Genomic DNA, 17328 nt, shown 5'->3' on the forward strand with positions numbered 1-17328 from the left:
CAGTTGAAAACACGTAGTCAAACAGTCCAGCCTAAACTACTTAGTTGAAATCACGTCGTAAACCAGTCCCAGGCGGACCGACTTATTTTCAACCATATTTCAACGTTGAAAGACGGTAATTGTTTACTGGGATGTACTTAAATTTTGTAAATGTTCTGGCTGATAAAGGATCAAAGAATTGCCAACATTATGACAACAAGGAAGCACAATTCTAAAGAAGATTAACTATAAAAATAAAAAAGCCTATTCTCACATGAGCATCAGGGCAGTTCCTGTCAGATTTGCTGATATTGTCACCACTGTCATCATTGGAAATGTTTTCCTATAAGTATGAAATTATCAACATACAGGAGCATGTTAGACATGGTTTCTTGAATACAACAAATGGCCATGAATTTATCACTGAAAATGTTTTTTAGGCCAACATTAAAACCTGAATTACTTCAACTATATCGGGAATAAGCCATGTCTTGTATGATCTTCTCTTTTTTGCTCCTTAAGAAGAAAAAAGAGCAGATTTCTTGCTTATTTGATTAATGTAAGTCAATATGTAATTGTACAATAATAAACAAATTGCCTAAAATACAGTTATTTGCATTCAGCAACCTATTATATTCTGTGTCCATCGCCTTTTTGTAGCTGCGGGAACAGGTGCCTCTTCATTTAAGTACACTTTATACTCCATATCCTTCAAAAAGAAACACGTTAGTGTTATTTCTTTGTAAATATAATAAAGAATATATGTTTTGCATTACCCGAATAGCTTAATCCAAATGAGAACATTTCCTAAAAATGACTACAATAAAAAGAATCTGGGTAACGTTATTTGACAAAATTGACTTATTTTATTTTAGAAGGCTATTTTTTTAAAGAAAAGAAAAGTTTGGTCGTAAAAGTCTTAGTGTTGTCTTTCACCATGAAAAAGAAGCTCGTGTAATATACAAAAAAACCCGGTAAATTAATCTTTTCACTGAGGTGACGTGTTTCATTGACGCCCACTTGCTTCGCGTAGCCGATTCACGTGACATCATTGCACGTCATTCATCAACTGTCACTTTGTATCCTGAAGGTAAGTCCGCCTTTTATTTTATAATTATATCGTTATAATGCTTTAAATTACTGTTTTTTTATAAATTTCTAAAATAATGTGTATTTGTAACACTAAAACATATGAAGATGTTTTTCTTTTCTTTCTTTTTTTTTTTTGCTGTCGATGATACATTATTCTCTTGGTCGGCGTTACGTCACAAATCATGTGACCTGCATAGCAACAAGCCGCCGCCGTGTTTGAAGGGTAAAACAAACCGAAGGCAATCAAGGCAAAGCCCGAGGAAAATCAAAAAGGTATCTATTCACAGAAGTTTTGTTGTGGATTATGTCAGTTATGGATACTAACGGACTACTTTGTATTAATGATGAATGATATCTGTGTATGCGAATGTATGTCGGTGGTGAGAAGTGAAGTGAATGTAATAAAACACTCATGTAAAGCGCTTTGTGACTAACGTTAGCTAACGTTACATGTATGTGAAAGGCGCTAGCAGCTATAAAAATACAGATCTTCTTTCTTCTATTACAGAATGTCTTATCAATATATAGAAAGTCTACTTGCGCCTGCATTGACCAGGTACCACAGAAAGCTGTCGCTTGTAGGTTTAACGTTACAATCTTGTCCCTATCGACATCCAGCTGAGTCCTGGGAGAACAACCCAAAGGCATGGCCCAGGCTCGAGTATCCAGACATATACAATTACCTCATCAAATCCCCTGGTATGAACACCATGTGTACATACCATGTGTCCTACACTTGCAGTCATGTTTAAATACCCATCAAGCATCGATTACATTAACTGTTCATTTAGAAAAAAAAAATGTTTATTCAAAAGCACTGTGTTACACAATGGCTGTAATGAGCTCAGTCTGTCAGTGGCACAGCTTGTACAGTGTCAGTGAGGGACACGGTTTTTTCAAAAAAGCAAAAATAGACTAACTGCAGAAACGTATCTTATTCCCCACACAACTAGTGCATTTCATTGTTGCTTATCAGTGTACAGCTGCCGACCATTATGCATAGCAATGTCATAACATAGCAACAGAAAATTGAGTGGCCATCTCTGCAGTGGTATTATTTTGTTATTCTTTGATTTGCCGAATCATTGCTAATTTTTTAGGCATGATTCTCGGCAGTTTTCTCGACATATCTGCGCTCATTTGTCTTCCGCTTCGTGTTGCTTAATGGCGAGCGCTTGTTTGTTTTACCCTTCACCGCGGTTGCTATGCGCGCGCAGTGCATTATGGGAGTAAAAGTCCCGGATGTCCGACCTCGAGAATAGGACAATGTATTATATTATATCCTATAACTACCATATACCGCCTATATCAAAACTTTTTTTAATAAATGACTAAAAAAAGTAAGCCTTAACTATTGCTAACAAAAAACATTACTTTTTTTTGCTAATACTTGATATCACTGTACCTTTTTGTTACCTTAGATTAGAAATAAATTATCTGCAGCGGACGAGACCGTGAGTCACTGGCTGGCCTGGTTGCGTTAAAGGTAACACTGTTGTCATGGATACAATCAGCTGAAGGCAACAGATGAATGTGAATGATGAGACTTTAGAGTTTTGTACACCTTTGGATTAATAATTTTTATATATATATATATATATGAATGTGTGTATGTATGTATATATATATATATATATATATTATTCATGAATAAATGTATTCATGTTCGTTCAATTGTATGTATGTAAATATGTATGCATGTAATTATTTATTTATTTATTTAGACAATGAGCAAAACATGGGTTCTGGTGGAATGGAGGGAGGAGCCTTCCACCTATGATATTGTCCCTAAAAAGGACATACTAAAAAAAAAGTTTGAACCTGGAGATGTTGTGGATGTGGCTTATGAAGAGGAAAGTTCCCCAGCCACAGTTATAGATATTGATGGTAAAAGTTCAGCAAACAAGACTTAATCATGATATAGAAGATATGTATTTCCTACTTTATTTTTGTCCCTTCAGAAAGCAAAGATACCCTCAGGAGGAGGATGTTTAGGCTAGAGGGGAAAAGAAAAAATCAGCCATGTTTGCAAAATGATGCAAAAAGAATAGCAAAGAAAAAAAAAACCGTACACTCCAACTCAGTCCCCATCTCACTCCAAAACATCCTCATCATCTGATCAAGAGCCTCCAGTCAAACATCAAGTAATACCTACATCTTTTAAATGGCTACTCTTATTTTTCATTATGCTTATTTAAATCACAAATATTAATGACACCTATATGACACTAATGACACTAATATTGTGTGTCCATCTTTAGGTCATCCACCGAAAGGACAGTATGTTAATGCAAGAGATTAACAGCATGGAGAGTCAAGCTGGAGGGCATTCAGGCCGAGAAACTCAACTTGAGAGAGTAATTCTCAAATTAAAAAAAGAAAATGAGAATCTAAGAGCACTTAATATAGCTCTGCAACAAGGTATTCTTTTTTTCCTTCATGTATTTCTGTCTATCCATCTATATATTCATTTATCAGTCAGTGTGGTTGTCTGTTAGTAATCATTTATTTTGTATTTTTTTAAGAAATTCTTCCAATACTCAAGTGCAGCATGAACCAGGACACTCTTGTTGCTCAACAACCACAAGATTCAAGTCAGAAGAATCCCCCTGAAAAGGTGAATACAAATATATTAGTTTGTTTATATAGCCTATATTCACGTAAAGTGTTGTGCAGAAGTCGTAGAAGGCATGTTAACTTCTTCATGTTTCATTTGACTTTTGTAACAAAATACACATTTGGTATGATCACCCCCTTGACTATAAAACAGCTGGCACACTAAACCAAAATATATCACTTTTTTGTTGAAGAATCTAACAAGCCTAACAATTTTGCACAGTATGTAGTCAAAGTTATATGCTTTTAGATACAGTGTCCCTAACTTTTTTTCTTGACAGACACAGGGGCTAGGAATTAGTTCAGCTGTCCTGACAAGTTGTGGACGGGGGGGCACATCATGTTGTGCCATGGTGAAAGATCTGGCAGTGGCAGTGTTTGGGAGAGAGACACTGGCCTCACATGGGCTGTCTGGAAGGGCTGGCAATGCTAACACAGGCGCTATGGCAAAGCCAGCTCTGGTCCAGGACAAAGTTGTGCTGATCCTAGGTGAGAAAAATGTCCTGCTTTTTTTCTTTACGCAAACATGATGTTGCAGTTATAGTGCAAAATTGTAATAATGTAATCACATATGATAAGTGGAATTGCATTTACAGACACAGTACAAAAAAAGTTCCCTGAGGTTCCAAAAAAGTTCATCAAGGCAGCACTAAGAGAAAAGTTAAATGATGAGCACAAGTTATGAGTAAGGTAATAATTTGTCATACACACAAGCACATACTCATGCTCTCCCTCTCTCTCTCTCTCTCTCTCTCTCTCTCTCTCTCTCTCTCTCTCACACACACACTCATGCTCTTTCTCTCTCTCTCTCTCTCTCTCTCACACACACACGTTAATGATCTCTCTTTCTCTATCTCTCTCACACACACACACAAACACACACACACGCTCATGCTCTCTCTCTCTCTCTCTCACACACACACACACACACACACATTTTTAAATTTCTGTTTTTTTTCTTGTTTTTCAGGAAAACAGTGTAGAGGCTTCATTTAACGGATCAGAGTGACATTTAGCTGTGAATTGGTCTCTGCTTCGCTCTGCTCTTACAGTTTCAATAAATACAATAAATAATTTGTAAAAATACATTATTTGTTGTGAAGTTATTCCCCCTGCATTAATCCTACAGAAGACATAAGAAGACCTGTATAATTGCATATATATCCACAACAGTCCTGCAGGAACTTTGAATATTATATTTTAAAACCCTGCAGGGATATAATTCCTGCAGGTATTCTTTCATACAATTCCTGCAGGTATTCCTTCATAAAACTCCTACAGGTATTCCTTCAGGAAAATGAGCTGAAAATCCTGTAGGAAATCCTGTAGGAAATCTGCATAATATTCCTGCAGGATTCCTGTAGGTTATTTTTGTAAGGGAAACCATGGTTCATATGCAGTTACTATGGTTTTACAACAAAAACCATAGTTTAACCATGGTACTACAAAAAAAAACCATGGTTACTACAAAATGAACCATAGTTTAACTATGGTTTTTGCAGTTAAACCATAGTTACTAAAAAAAATCCATGGTTAATTTTCGTAAGGGTCCTCTCGTCGCTTCACTCTCCAGTCCAGCGGGTGGCGCTAAACACATTCGTTTGTTTGACAAACACCATTAAACCACAGAAGAAGAAGATTAGTTTCACAGCGCTCTCTGTGTTGTTCTCTCGTGATGCTGGTTTAGTATAAACGGTTAGAAATGTTGTTTCTGTGAAAAGAGAAATACAGTTTTTGAATCAGGTCAATAAATACCTGTAATATTCTCATCCTCACAGTTTTGAATCAAGCAGGAATATCTGGAGGAGTATCATCTGAACTGAGATCTGCTGCTGTGAAGATGGAGTTTATTAAAGAAGAGAGTGAAGAGAACACGAGTGAACCAGAAACCTGGAGAATAAAACACGAGGAACCAGAAACCTGGAGAATAAAACACGAGGAACCAGAAACCTGGAGAATAAAACACGAGGAACCAGAAACCTGGAGAATAAAACACGAGGAACCAGAAACCTGGAGAATAAAACACGAGGAACCAGAAACCTGCAGAATAAAGCACGAGGAAACAGAAACCGGGAAAATAAAGCACGAGGAAACAGAAACCTGCAGAATAAAGCACGAGGAAACAGAAACCGGGGAAATAAAGCACGAGGAAACAGAAACCGGGAGAATAAAACTAGAGGAACCAGAAACATGCAGAATAAGACAGGAGGAACAAGGAGGTATGCGTTTATTCTTCAAACAGTCATTAAAGACAAATGTGGTACATTCACAGACCCTATTGTATAAGCATAAGACCTTAACTATCATTAAAATTTCTTAAATCCATGCTTCAAAGTTCATTCTCACATCTTACGGTAAAAGTCAATTTGCATTTCTGCAAAGCCTGCTGCAAAACTGTTATGTACTGAACAAGCAAATAATGCTCTTAACCACAGTTATATAGTAACATTACTTCAAATGTCGCTTCTACAGCGCTTTAGGTTTGATATTCGCTTGATATTCGCCTAGGCTGTTTAGGGACCGTCTGCAAATTTACCTTTCAGTACAAAACGAAGTCCAATAATTAATACAAATTATGTTTACAATGCCATAGTAAATGTCTTGTGAGCAGACTGACAGAACCAGTATTTAACCAATATGTAACTACAAACAATATCTCCCTTTATGTGTGTACAGTACATACAAACTATTTTCTTAAACAAATTACCATAATTCACCATTTACCATATACATATATATTTTTAATGTTCCAAATGTTGTAGGACATTTGTTGTTATAATATCTCCCTTACTGTACATAATTCTTCTTAGAAAATGATTACTGTAATTCACGAAAAGTTTTATTTTCATGTTCCAAAGGCTGTAGTACGTTTGTATTTATAAGGCTGATTTACTACAGGTGAAATGTTGCAAATTCCTTTCTTATTGTATGTACAGTACATAACTATTCTGAGAAAACAATTACTGTAATTCACCACAAGGCTTTTATGTTCCAAAGGTTGTAGTACATTCCTAGTGGTCAGACTGATTTACTACAGGTGAAACTTTGCCATAATCATCCTTACTGTACTTACAGAACATAATTATTCTTAGAAAACAATTACCATATTTCACCTAAAGGGGTTATTCATGTTCCAAAGGTTGTAGTACATTTGTATTTACAAGACTGACTTGCTACAGGTGAAAGTTTGCCGATATCTCCCTTACAGTATGTAATTGATCTTCGAAAACAATTACTGTAATTGACCAAAAGGCTTTTTTATGTGCTAAATGTTGTAGTCCATCACTAGTGGCCAGAGTAACTTACTACAGGGGACAATTTGCCAATATCTTCCTTACTGTACATACAGTACATAATTATTCTTAGAAATAAATTACTTTAATTCACCAAAAAAAAATCTTTTTCATGTTCCAAAGGCTGTAGTATATTCCTAGTATGGTTGCACGGTGCACCGATACTTCAAAGGTATTGCGATCCTCAGAAATTAAAAACGTCACGATTCCTAAATGTATTAGTATCGATACTTCAAAGAATGACCGTGAGTGTTCCAGATTTGTAAGAGACGTATTTCATGTTGGAGTGTTCAATGCACGCTTCCAGTGCCTCCCTATGGACGTCTGAATAAAGCTACAGCTGTCACGTGACAAACACTAGAGCGAGATGGCTGCATTAGTGATGCGTGGGTCATCTCATAACCCGCGGGTCATTTTGGTGAATGAACTGAAAATCAACAAATCTCTTGAAAGAATACAAATTTCCACCACTAAATTGCACGCAACATAAATATATTTTTTATGTGTTGTTTTTAATGACCCGCCCCGCCAATAAAGGGCCAATTTCTTTACCCGCCTCAACCCGACCCGCGTATCACTAATGACCTCATCTCGCTCTAGTGTTTGTCACATGACAGCTGCGGCTTCTTTGCTGCTTGCGTGAGGAAAAAAAAACACAGATGTCCGTATTTATTTGTGACAAAAACTGATTTGGCTTTACTAAAATGTGCATAATCGCATTAAATAGTCTAAATAAGTTATTCAGATGAACAAAGCACGAGGTTTTCTTGCATAATTAACATTTTAATTGTTTGGTCAGACAGTTCATATATAATATTCACATTAAACTTAGAGTTATGTTCTGTATCCTAAATATGAAAACAAGCGTAGCACAGTAGCTATTAGGGCTGCAACAAATGATGATTTTCATCGTCAATTATTTCACTGATTAATCAATAGAATTTGATTGATTATTCAGCTCTTGCAATTAGTTTAAATACTGTTTTACATAACAAATAAATAAAAGATAGTCTAATCACTTCAGCTTTGGGAAATATTATGTAATTACAATTATTATACAGTTAATTTATACAAATAAATATACTTGACACAAAATGAGATGACCGAGAAACCTTCTTATTTACAATTTAATTACTATATGAAAAGTTCATTCTGCCTAACATCTCCTTTCGTAAGTATATAAAATGGAAAAGAAACAAAATAAAGGTAAGTGATTAGATGTTTTATTTTTGTTTTAACAATTTTATGTACAATATACACTACCAGTCAAACATTTTTGAACAGTAACATTGTTTTTAAAGAAGTATCTTCTGCTCATCAAGCCTGCATGTATTTGATCCAAAGTACAGCAAAATCAGTTAACATTTTGAAAGATTTTTTTACTGTTTTTTTTATTTGAATATATTTTAAAATGTAATTTATTCCTGTGATTTCAAAGCTGATTTTTATCATCATTACTCCAGTCACATTATCCTTCAGAAATCATTCTAATATACTGATTTGCTGCTCCAAAAAACACATTTATTATTATTATTATTATTATTATTGAAAACAGATGAATATAATTTTTTCAGGTGTCTTTGATGAATAGAAAGTTCAGAAGATCAGAATTTATCTGAAATAGAAATCTTTTGTAACATTATAAATTTCTTTGTCAATTTGAAGCATCCTTGCTAAATAGAAGTATTAATTCTCACAACCCAATAAAAAAATAAAAATAAAAAATGATATTGACTCCAAGCTTTTGAATGGTATTGCATAAAATGTTACAAAAGCTTTTTATTTCAGATAAATTCCTATCTCTGGATCTTTATATTCATCAAAGACTCCTGAAAAAAAAAATTGATAATAATAATAATAATAATAATAATAAATGTTTCTTGAGCAGCCAATCAGCATATTAGAATGATTTCAAGGATCATGTGACATTGAAGAATGGAGAAAATTCAGATTTGATCACAAGAACAAATTACATTTGAAAATATATTCAAATAGAAAGCAGTTATTTTAAATCGTAAAAATATTGCACAATATTACTGCTTTTGCTGTATTTTGGATCAAATAAATGCAGGCTTGGTGAGCAGAAGAGACTTCTTTAAAAAAAAAAAAATCTTAACATTACCATTCAAAAACTTTTGTAGAGTAATCTCTCTTAAAACACCTTACTGGGTTATGATAATCAAATCAGCTTTGATCTCTGCAAATATTTAATAATAATGTTTAATAATGCAAAGCTGCTTGATTTAAGGTATTGCATAAAATACTATAGACGTGACGTGAATGCTGCAGGCTCTAAATGAGGTATAATTAAAATCAAACGACTACTCGGAAACAAAAATATTTGTCAACAATTTTTTATTGTCGATAATGTGGACTAATCGTTTCAGCACCAGTACCTATAACTGCGCTTTGTATGAATATGAGTTAACAGATTACGTGAACGAGAACGATTTGTTCACCTAAAAAATTAGTTAACGGACGAACCATCACTACTGCAATTTCATATAGCTTATATGAAATATTTGGAATATATATTTTCATATTTTATTAGGTTCTTTGATAAGGTTACAAATACGAAGATCTAAGTAGCAAAGTATCTTCCGTGATGTCCCTGATGCGTGGGTCGGGGTGGGTAAAGAAATGTTACTTTATTTGCGGGCTGGGGCGGGCCAAATAATTTCATAAAAGTTGGACCCACGGGTTGGAAAAAAACCCGACCCGCGCATCACTAGGCTGCATGTGCGAGCACAAGTGATACTGTGGCCGCCGTTCCACGACTGGTAGAAAAAGATGACGCTCACTGGCTGAGTTTTCTCCTCTGAAAGAAAATGTTGCACAACTGACAGAGTAAGTTACAATATCTGAGATATTGCTGCTAAATTTTAGTTGCTTTTTTTAACCTTGAATGCCATTGCTTAAATTGATATCATTTATATTTTGATATTTAATCTTCTGAGTTCAGAAATAGGGCTGGACGATTATGGCAACAGGATGTTGTAATTCATTCCTAGTGCCACAAGTCAGAAACTAGTTAACCAACCAACCAACCAACTCTTTCACAGAACAGCTTTCGACATTAACACCATTAGAACAGTTATTGACAATTTCAATTCAGAGAAGAGATTGTCAAATTTGGGGCAAGTAATTGAGATGCAACGCCGGACATCACATGTAAACCCATGAGAGTAATACACAAGATCCTTGGATTGACTTCCCCCACCTAGCAGAACCAGACTGAAATTCCTAAGGGGACCTTTTAACCTCTGGTCTCCACAGAAATCTTTTTGTCATAGAATGGCATAGAAACTGTCTTTTCTAGATATAAATGGACCAAAATGACTTCTAATTGAATATCAGTCCATCGCTTAAGTCCATATTCATTTATATGTAACCCACACATTTGATTATCATGTTATAATCACTTATTGTGTATGTCTTTTAATAACTATTGGATAGCTTAAGGATACATAATCATGTTTAGTATGTACGTGTTTGAATCTGTTAGCTTGAAACAGTCCTGACAATCAGTTATTTTTCAAATGTATCATATTCTTGTTATAAGAATCATGTCCAAAATTAGACCCTGCAAGAGCGGGAAAATTCGGACCACATACTTGATAAGATAACATATGATTTATGATACCCCCGAGCAAAGACGATATCTAATTGGTCAAGACAACATTTGAGGTGTGGCCAACAGGCCAGTTTAAATACTTAGGACACCATCAAATCTTGCTTTTAGTATGCTTTTAGTTTGCTTTTAGCATTGCTTTGTCATGCTTTTAGTCATCACTTTAAGCGTTCTTTGAGCGCGATTCCAGCGTGCGTTGGCCTGCACGCCTGCTGCTACTTAGCCATGGTGAGAAGAAACACCACCTAGTCTCGTCAAACTGTACTTCTGTCCTTTTACTTTAGTTTCTTTTCTTTTCCGTTTGAGAGTTTCGTGTTCTGAGTTAAGTTTTGTAACGCTGTGTCTCCGAGTCTGACCTCGAGTGACCGTTCAACTTCAACCAGCCCACACAACTCTGCATCGTCAGCCAACACCCAACCACGGGCTTCCCAAGACGTCACTTAAATGACTACTGAACTTCCAGCCAATCAGCAACCTCGGGAAACCCCCTTTTCAATGACAACAAAGGCCTTTACACAGGCAATGCAAGTACCTCCAGACTGATCTATACTGGTGTGTCTAATATAATTTTAACCTCATTGAGGAACTCAATGCAAGGGTTAATTAAGTGATTGATGGCTGTTCATGTCTATGCAATTTCACATATTGCTGTAAACTTGGGATTTTCACATTTTCATTCTCTTAAACTCATTCTTCTCTAACTTTCTATCTTCCTGCAACTTGTATGAATGTCTGAGTGCGTGTGCTTATGTGTTAGATTAGTTTATATGTCTTAGATTTTTCTAATAAAGCCTTATTCATATTGAAAAGAGAAGTATCTTTTGTTTTGTGCTTACAAGTTAGTGTCTTAAACTGCCGATCTTGTTACTGTGCAAATTTCTAGTGTTTTCACTATAGTTTGGATATTAATATCCAGCGCCGATTTGATGTTAAACAGCACGTTCGGTGAATCGCAGGGCGCCTCAGTAATCAGCCGTGAAACAGTGATTCTGTTCAAATTTAAAATCTTTAATGATTCCCTTTGAGCTAAATTGACCTGTTTCCCTTACAGGTGAATACGGGTGGCTTGATTTTATCGTTCCATAATGCCATAAAAAAAAGTTTGTCCAAGATCCTCTTTTTAATTTCTGACACCATCTTTACATCAACCTCACTCTCCTTCAGGATTATCCACCATAAGATGCAGCATTGGCAGCAGAGATGAGACTGTCACGTAATTTTCAGATGAGACTGTCACGTAATTTTCAGTCACGTAAAATATCAGTAAATTCTGCGACAGGCTTTAACCCATCTTTAACAGCCTCTAGTATGGCAATGTCCTGCCAAGTTAGGTTTGGGAGTGTGCGACGGCTCTTGTCATCTACAAAAACTTGTTTGATTGCAGGGAGCTGCTACAGGATTTTTACAGCCATGGCATTGGCATATGTTGATCCCCGGCGAGTTGCACAATCCTACAATAATAATAATAATAATAATTAATTAACAACAACAACAACAATAAGAAAAAGAAAAATTCACTTATTATATATTAAAGTTTTAATTATTTTCTGTGGACTATTAGGATAGACTTGGTTATATTAAGATATTTGTAGAGAAATATTATGAATTAAGATTTGTTCATTGACTTACCATTACCAGCATTGTTTGAGGTAGACTGAGTTGTTCCTGCGTCTTGCAGAGCTCTCTTCGTCTCTGCCAGCTGTGAGAGAATGCTCCATTAATTGAGCGTCTAAAAGGCAAAGGGGGAGGTGTTGCTTCAATTTATAACAACGTTTTCAGGATTTCTCAGAGGGCAGTCTTCAAGTATAACTCGTTTTAAGTAATGGTGCTTCATATTACATTATCCAGAGAAACAAATGTTAATGAGAAATCCCCTGTTATGTTTGTACTGGCTACTGTATACAGGCCACCAGGGCACCATACAGACTTTATTTAAGAGTTTGGTGATTTTACATCCGAGTTAGTTCTGTCTGCAGATAAAGTTTTAATAGTTGGTGATTGTAATATCCATGTTGATAATGAAAAAGATGCACTGGGATCAGTATTTATAGACATTCTGAACTCTATTGGGGTTAGACAACATGTTTCTGGACCTACTCATTGTCTAAATCATACACTAGATTTAATACTGTCACATGGAATTGATGTTGATAGTGTTGAAATTATGCAGCCAAGTGATATCTCAGATCATTTAGTTTTGTGAAAACTTCATAGCCAAAATTGTAAATTCTACTTCTTGTTACAAGTATGGAAGAACCACCACTTCTACCACAAAAGACTGCTTTTGAATGTATCTTCCTGATGTATCCGAATTCCTTGGCATATCCAAAACCTCAGAACAACTTGATGATGTAACAGAAACTATGGACTCTCTCTTTTCTAGCATTTTAAATACAGTTGCTCATTTATGCTTAAGGAAGGTTAAGGAAACCAATATGACACCATAGTATAATAAGCATACTTGCACCCTAAAGAGAGCAGCCCGAAAAATGGAGCGCAGCTGGAGGAAAACAAAACTAGAGGTATTTCGTATTGCTTGGCCGGAAAGTAACCTATCCTACAGAAAAGCATTAAAAACTGCTAGATCCGAGTACTTTTCTTCTCTTTTAGAAGAAAACAAACATAACCCCAGGTATTTATTCAATACAGTGGCTAAATTAACAAAAAATAAAGCCTCAACAAGTGTTGACATTTCCCAACACCACAGCAGTAATGATTTTATGAACTACTTTACTTCTAAAATCGATACTATTAGAGATAAAATTGTAACCATTCAGCCGTCAGCTACAGTATCGTATCAGACAGTGCACTATAGACCCCCTGAGGAACAGTTCCACTCATTCTCTACTATAGGAGAGGAAGAATTGTATAAACTTGTTAAATCATCTAAACCAACAACATGTATGTTAGACCCTATACCATCTAAGTTCATAAATGAGGTGCTTCCAGAAGTCATAGATCCTCTTCTATTATTAATTCCTCATTGTCATTAGGATATGTCCCCAAAACCTTCAAACTGGCTGTTATTAAGCCTCTCATCAAAAAACCACAACTTGACCCCAAAGAACTAGTTAATTATAGACCAATCTCGAATCTCCCTTTCCTGTCCAAGATACTAGAAAAGGTGGTATCCTCACAATTATATTCCTTCTTAGAGAAAAATGGTATATGTGAGGATTTCCAGTCAGGATTTATACCGTATCATATTACTGAGACTGCTCTCCTTAGAGTTACAAATGACCTGCTCTGATCATCTGATCGTGGTTGTATCTCTCTATTAGTTTTATTGGATCTTAGTGCTGCGTTTGACACAATTGACCACAACATTCTTTTGCATAGACTTGAACACTTTGTTGGCATTAATAGAAGTGCATTAGCATGGTTTAAATCATACTTATACGACCGCCATCAGTTCGTAGCAGTGAATGAAGATGTATCATATCGATCACAAGTGCAGTATGGAGTACCTCAAGGCTCAGTCCTAGGGCCGCTACTCGTATATCAGGAAAAATGGTGTTAGCTTTCACTGTTATGTTGATGATTCTCAGCTCTATATTTCTTCGCGGCCCGGTGAAACACACCAATTTGAAAAACTAATGGAATGCATAGTCGATATAAAAAACTGGATGACGAGTAATTTCTTGCTGCTAAATTCTGAAAAAAAACAGAGGTGTTAATTATAGGACCTAAAAATTCTGCATGTAATAACCTAGAACACTGTCTAAGACTTGATTGTTGCTCTGTCAATTCTTGGTCATCAGTTAGGAACCTAGGTGTGCTATTTGATTGCAATATTTCCTTAGAAAGCCACGTTTCTAGCATTTGTAAAACTGCATTTTTCCATCTCAAAAATATATCAAAATTATAGCCTATGCTCTCAATGTCAAATGCAGGAATGTTAATCCATGCATTTATGACCTCAAGGTTAGATTATTGTAATGCTTTATTGGGTGGCTGTTCTGCACTCTTAGTAAACAAACTACAGCTAGTCCAAAATGCAACAGCAAGAGTTCTTACTAGAACCAGGAAGTATGACCATATTAGACCGGTCCTGTCAACACTGCACTGGCTCCCTATCAAACATCATATAGATTTTTAAATATTGCTTATTACTTACAAAGCCCTGAATGGTTTAGCACCTCAGTATTTGAATGAGCTCCTTTTACATTATTATCCTCTACGTCCGCTACGTTCGCAAAACTCAATTTTTATAATACCTAGAATATCAAAATCAACTGCGGGCGGCAGATCCTTTTCCTATTTGGCGCCTAAACTCTGGAATAACCTACCTAACATTGTTCAGGAGGCAGACACACTCTTGAAGTTTAAATCTAGATTAAAGACCCATCTTTTTAACCTGGCTTACACATAATATACTAATATACTTTTGATATCCAAATCCGTTAAAGGATTTTTAGGCTGCATTAAATAGGTAAACTGGAACATGGAACACTTCGCATACCACCCGATGTACTTGCTACATCATTAGAAGAATGGCATCTACGCTAATAATAGTCTGTTTCTCTCTTATTCCGAGGTCATTGTAGTCACCAGATCCAGTCTGTATCCAGATCAGAGGGTCACTGCAGTCACCCGGATCCAGTACGTATCCAGACCAGATGGAGGATCGGCACCTAGAAAGGACCTCTACATCCCTGAAAGACAGCGGAGACCAGGACAACTAGAGCCCCAGATACAGATCCCCTGGAAAGACCTTGTCTCAGATGACCACCAGAACAAGACCACAGGAAACAGATGATTCTTCTGCACAATCTGACTTTGCTGCAGCTTGGAATTGAACTACTGGTTTCGTCTGGTCAGAGGAGAACTGGTCCCCCAACTGAGCCTGGCGTCTCCCAAGGTTTTTTTTCTCCATTCTGTCACCGATGGATTTTCGGTTCCTTGCCGCTGTCGCCTCTGGCTTGCTTAGTTGGGGTCACTTCATCTACAGCGATATTGTTGACTTGATTGCAAATAAATGCACAGACACTATTTAAACTGAACAGAGATGACATCACTGAATTCAATGATGAACTGCCTTTAACTGTCATTTTGCATTATTGACACACTGTTTTCCTAATGAATGTTGTTCAGTTGCTTTGACGTAATGTATTTTGTTTAAAGAGCTATATAAATAAAGGTGACTTGACTTGACAGATTCCAAACGCGCAATCAGTTCTCGTCTTTTTCCTTTTGCATGAATATTTCACTGCCACATTCAAGTTATAACCAAAACTGTTTATTAGTAGTTTGTCGGTAGTGATGCAGGAAATTTTACTCTCCTCTATGTCCCAATCATGCACAACCTCCGCCAGTACCTCTGCAGTGTGGTTCTCCGGGATGAATGTTGTTAAGACATTTAGCATTCAGTTTCCAATCTTGTGAAATATAATGATCTGTAACGGACATGTAGGGCGTCATGTTTATGCTTGACCACATACATGTCTGTGGTCAAAGCGACAAAGTCAACCGATTTCAAATCTTTAGCGATGGTCTCCCTCGTTTTATTGTTTATACATTGACCCGTGCATCACTGATTGGGTGTCATCAGCGTAGCAGTGATAAGAAAAGCCATGCTTCTGAATGACAGATCCTAATGAAGTCATGGAGATGGAGAATAGAAGTGGTCCAAGTACTGAGCCTTGAGGAACCCCACTAGCAAGTTGTTGTGACTTAGAAACATCACCCCTCCAAGACACGCTGAAGGATCTATCAGAGAGGTAGGACATCAACCACAGGAGTGCAGTTCCAGAGATGCCCATATTTCTGAGGGTGGACAGGAAAATCTGGTGATTTAACAATGTCAAAAGCAGCGGAAAGGTCCAGTAAGATGAGTACTGAGGATTTTTTTGAAGCTGCTCTTGCTAGTCGCAGGGCTTCAGTAACCGAGAGCAGGGCAGTCTCAGTTGAGTGGCCACTTTTGAAGCCAGATTGGTTGCTGTCCAGGTGGTTGTTCTGTACAAGGAACATAGAGAGCAGGTTGAACACAGCTTGCTCAAGTGTCTTTGCAATGAATGGAGGAAGGGATACCGGTATGTAGTTTTCTAGAAGTGCTGGATTTAGAGATGGTTTCTTAAGCAGTGGGCTTACCCGAGCCTGCTTAAATGCTGAGGGAAATGTTCCAGAGTGAAGAGGGGAGTTGATAATGTAAGTAAGTAAAGGTATGACTGAAGAAGAGATCGCTTGAAGGAGGTGAGTGGGGATCGGATCAAGTGGACAAGTAGAATGACTGGACAGGATAAGTGGGAATCATCCATCTCTGAGAGTGTAGAGAAGGAGGAGAGAGACTGTGCACTGGTCATTGTGAAGTTGTACTCAGTCTGCGGTGTGGAGAATTGGTCACTGATGGTTCTTGTCTTATTTGTGAAGAAAACTGCATCAGCTGTCGCCAGCTGTAAAAGGTGGAGGCAAATTAAGACGAGAAGAGAAAGTTTTGAAGAGTGTCCGAGCGTCACAACAGTTGTTAATTTTGTTGTGGTAGTAGGATTTTTTAGCAGTGAAGACATTTGCAGAGAAGGAAGAGATGAGAGACTGATACACACTGAGGTCGGTAGAGTTTCTTGATTTATGCCATTTCCTCTCTGCAGCCCTGAGTTTAGAGCGACGTTCACGGAGAACCTCGGACAGCCAGGGGGCAGATGGGGTGGGGCGTGCTGGTCTAGACGACAGTGGGCAAAATTTGTCTAAGCAAGAGATTAGAGTGGCGCAAAGAGTGTC

At 36.9% G+C, this 17328-nt stretch overlaps 3 protein-coding genes across 3 annotated transcripts in view; all 3 read left to right on the forward strand.

The window, feature by feature from the left end:
* LOC132159410 (zinc finger protein 501-like) overlaps positions 1-17328 on the forward strand; it is a 531393-nt gene that overhangs the window by 328045 nt on the left and 186020 nt on the right. The window lies entirely within an intron of this gene.
* Positions 1-17328, forward strand: part of LOC132157170 (zinc finger protein 883-like) — a 499035-nt gene that overhangs the window by 248904 nt on the left and 232803 nt on the right. The gene's annotated exons all lie outside the window — the stretch shown is intronic.
* The window catches only part of LOC132097645 (antho-RFamide neuropeptides type 2-like), a 69876-nt gene that overhangs the window by 47715 nt on the left and 4833 nt on the right, over positions 1-17328 (forward strand). The window lies entirely within an intron of this gene.

This window comes from Carassius carassius, chromosome 1 (assembly GCF_963082965.1).
Source record: "Carassius carassius chromosome 1, fCarCar2.1, whole genome shotgun sequence".
Lineage (NCBI taxonomy): Eukaryota > Metazoa > Chordata > Actinopteri > Cypriniformes > Cyprinidae > Carassius > Carassius carassius.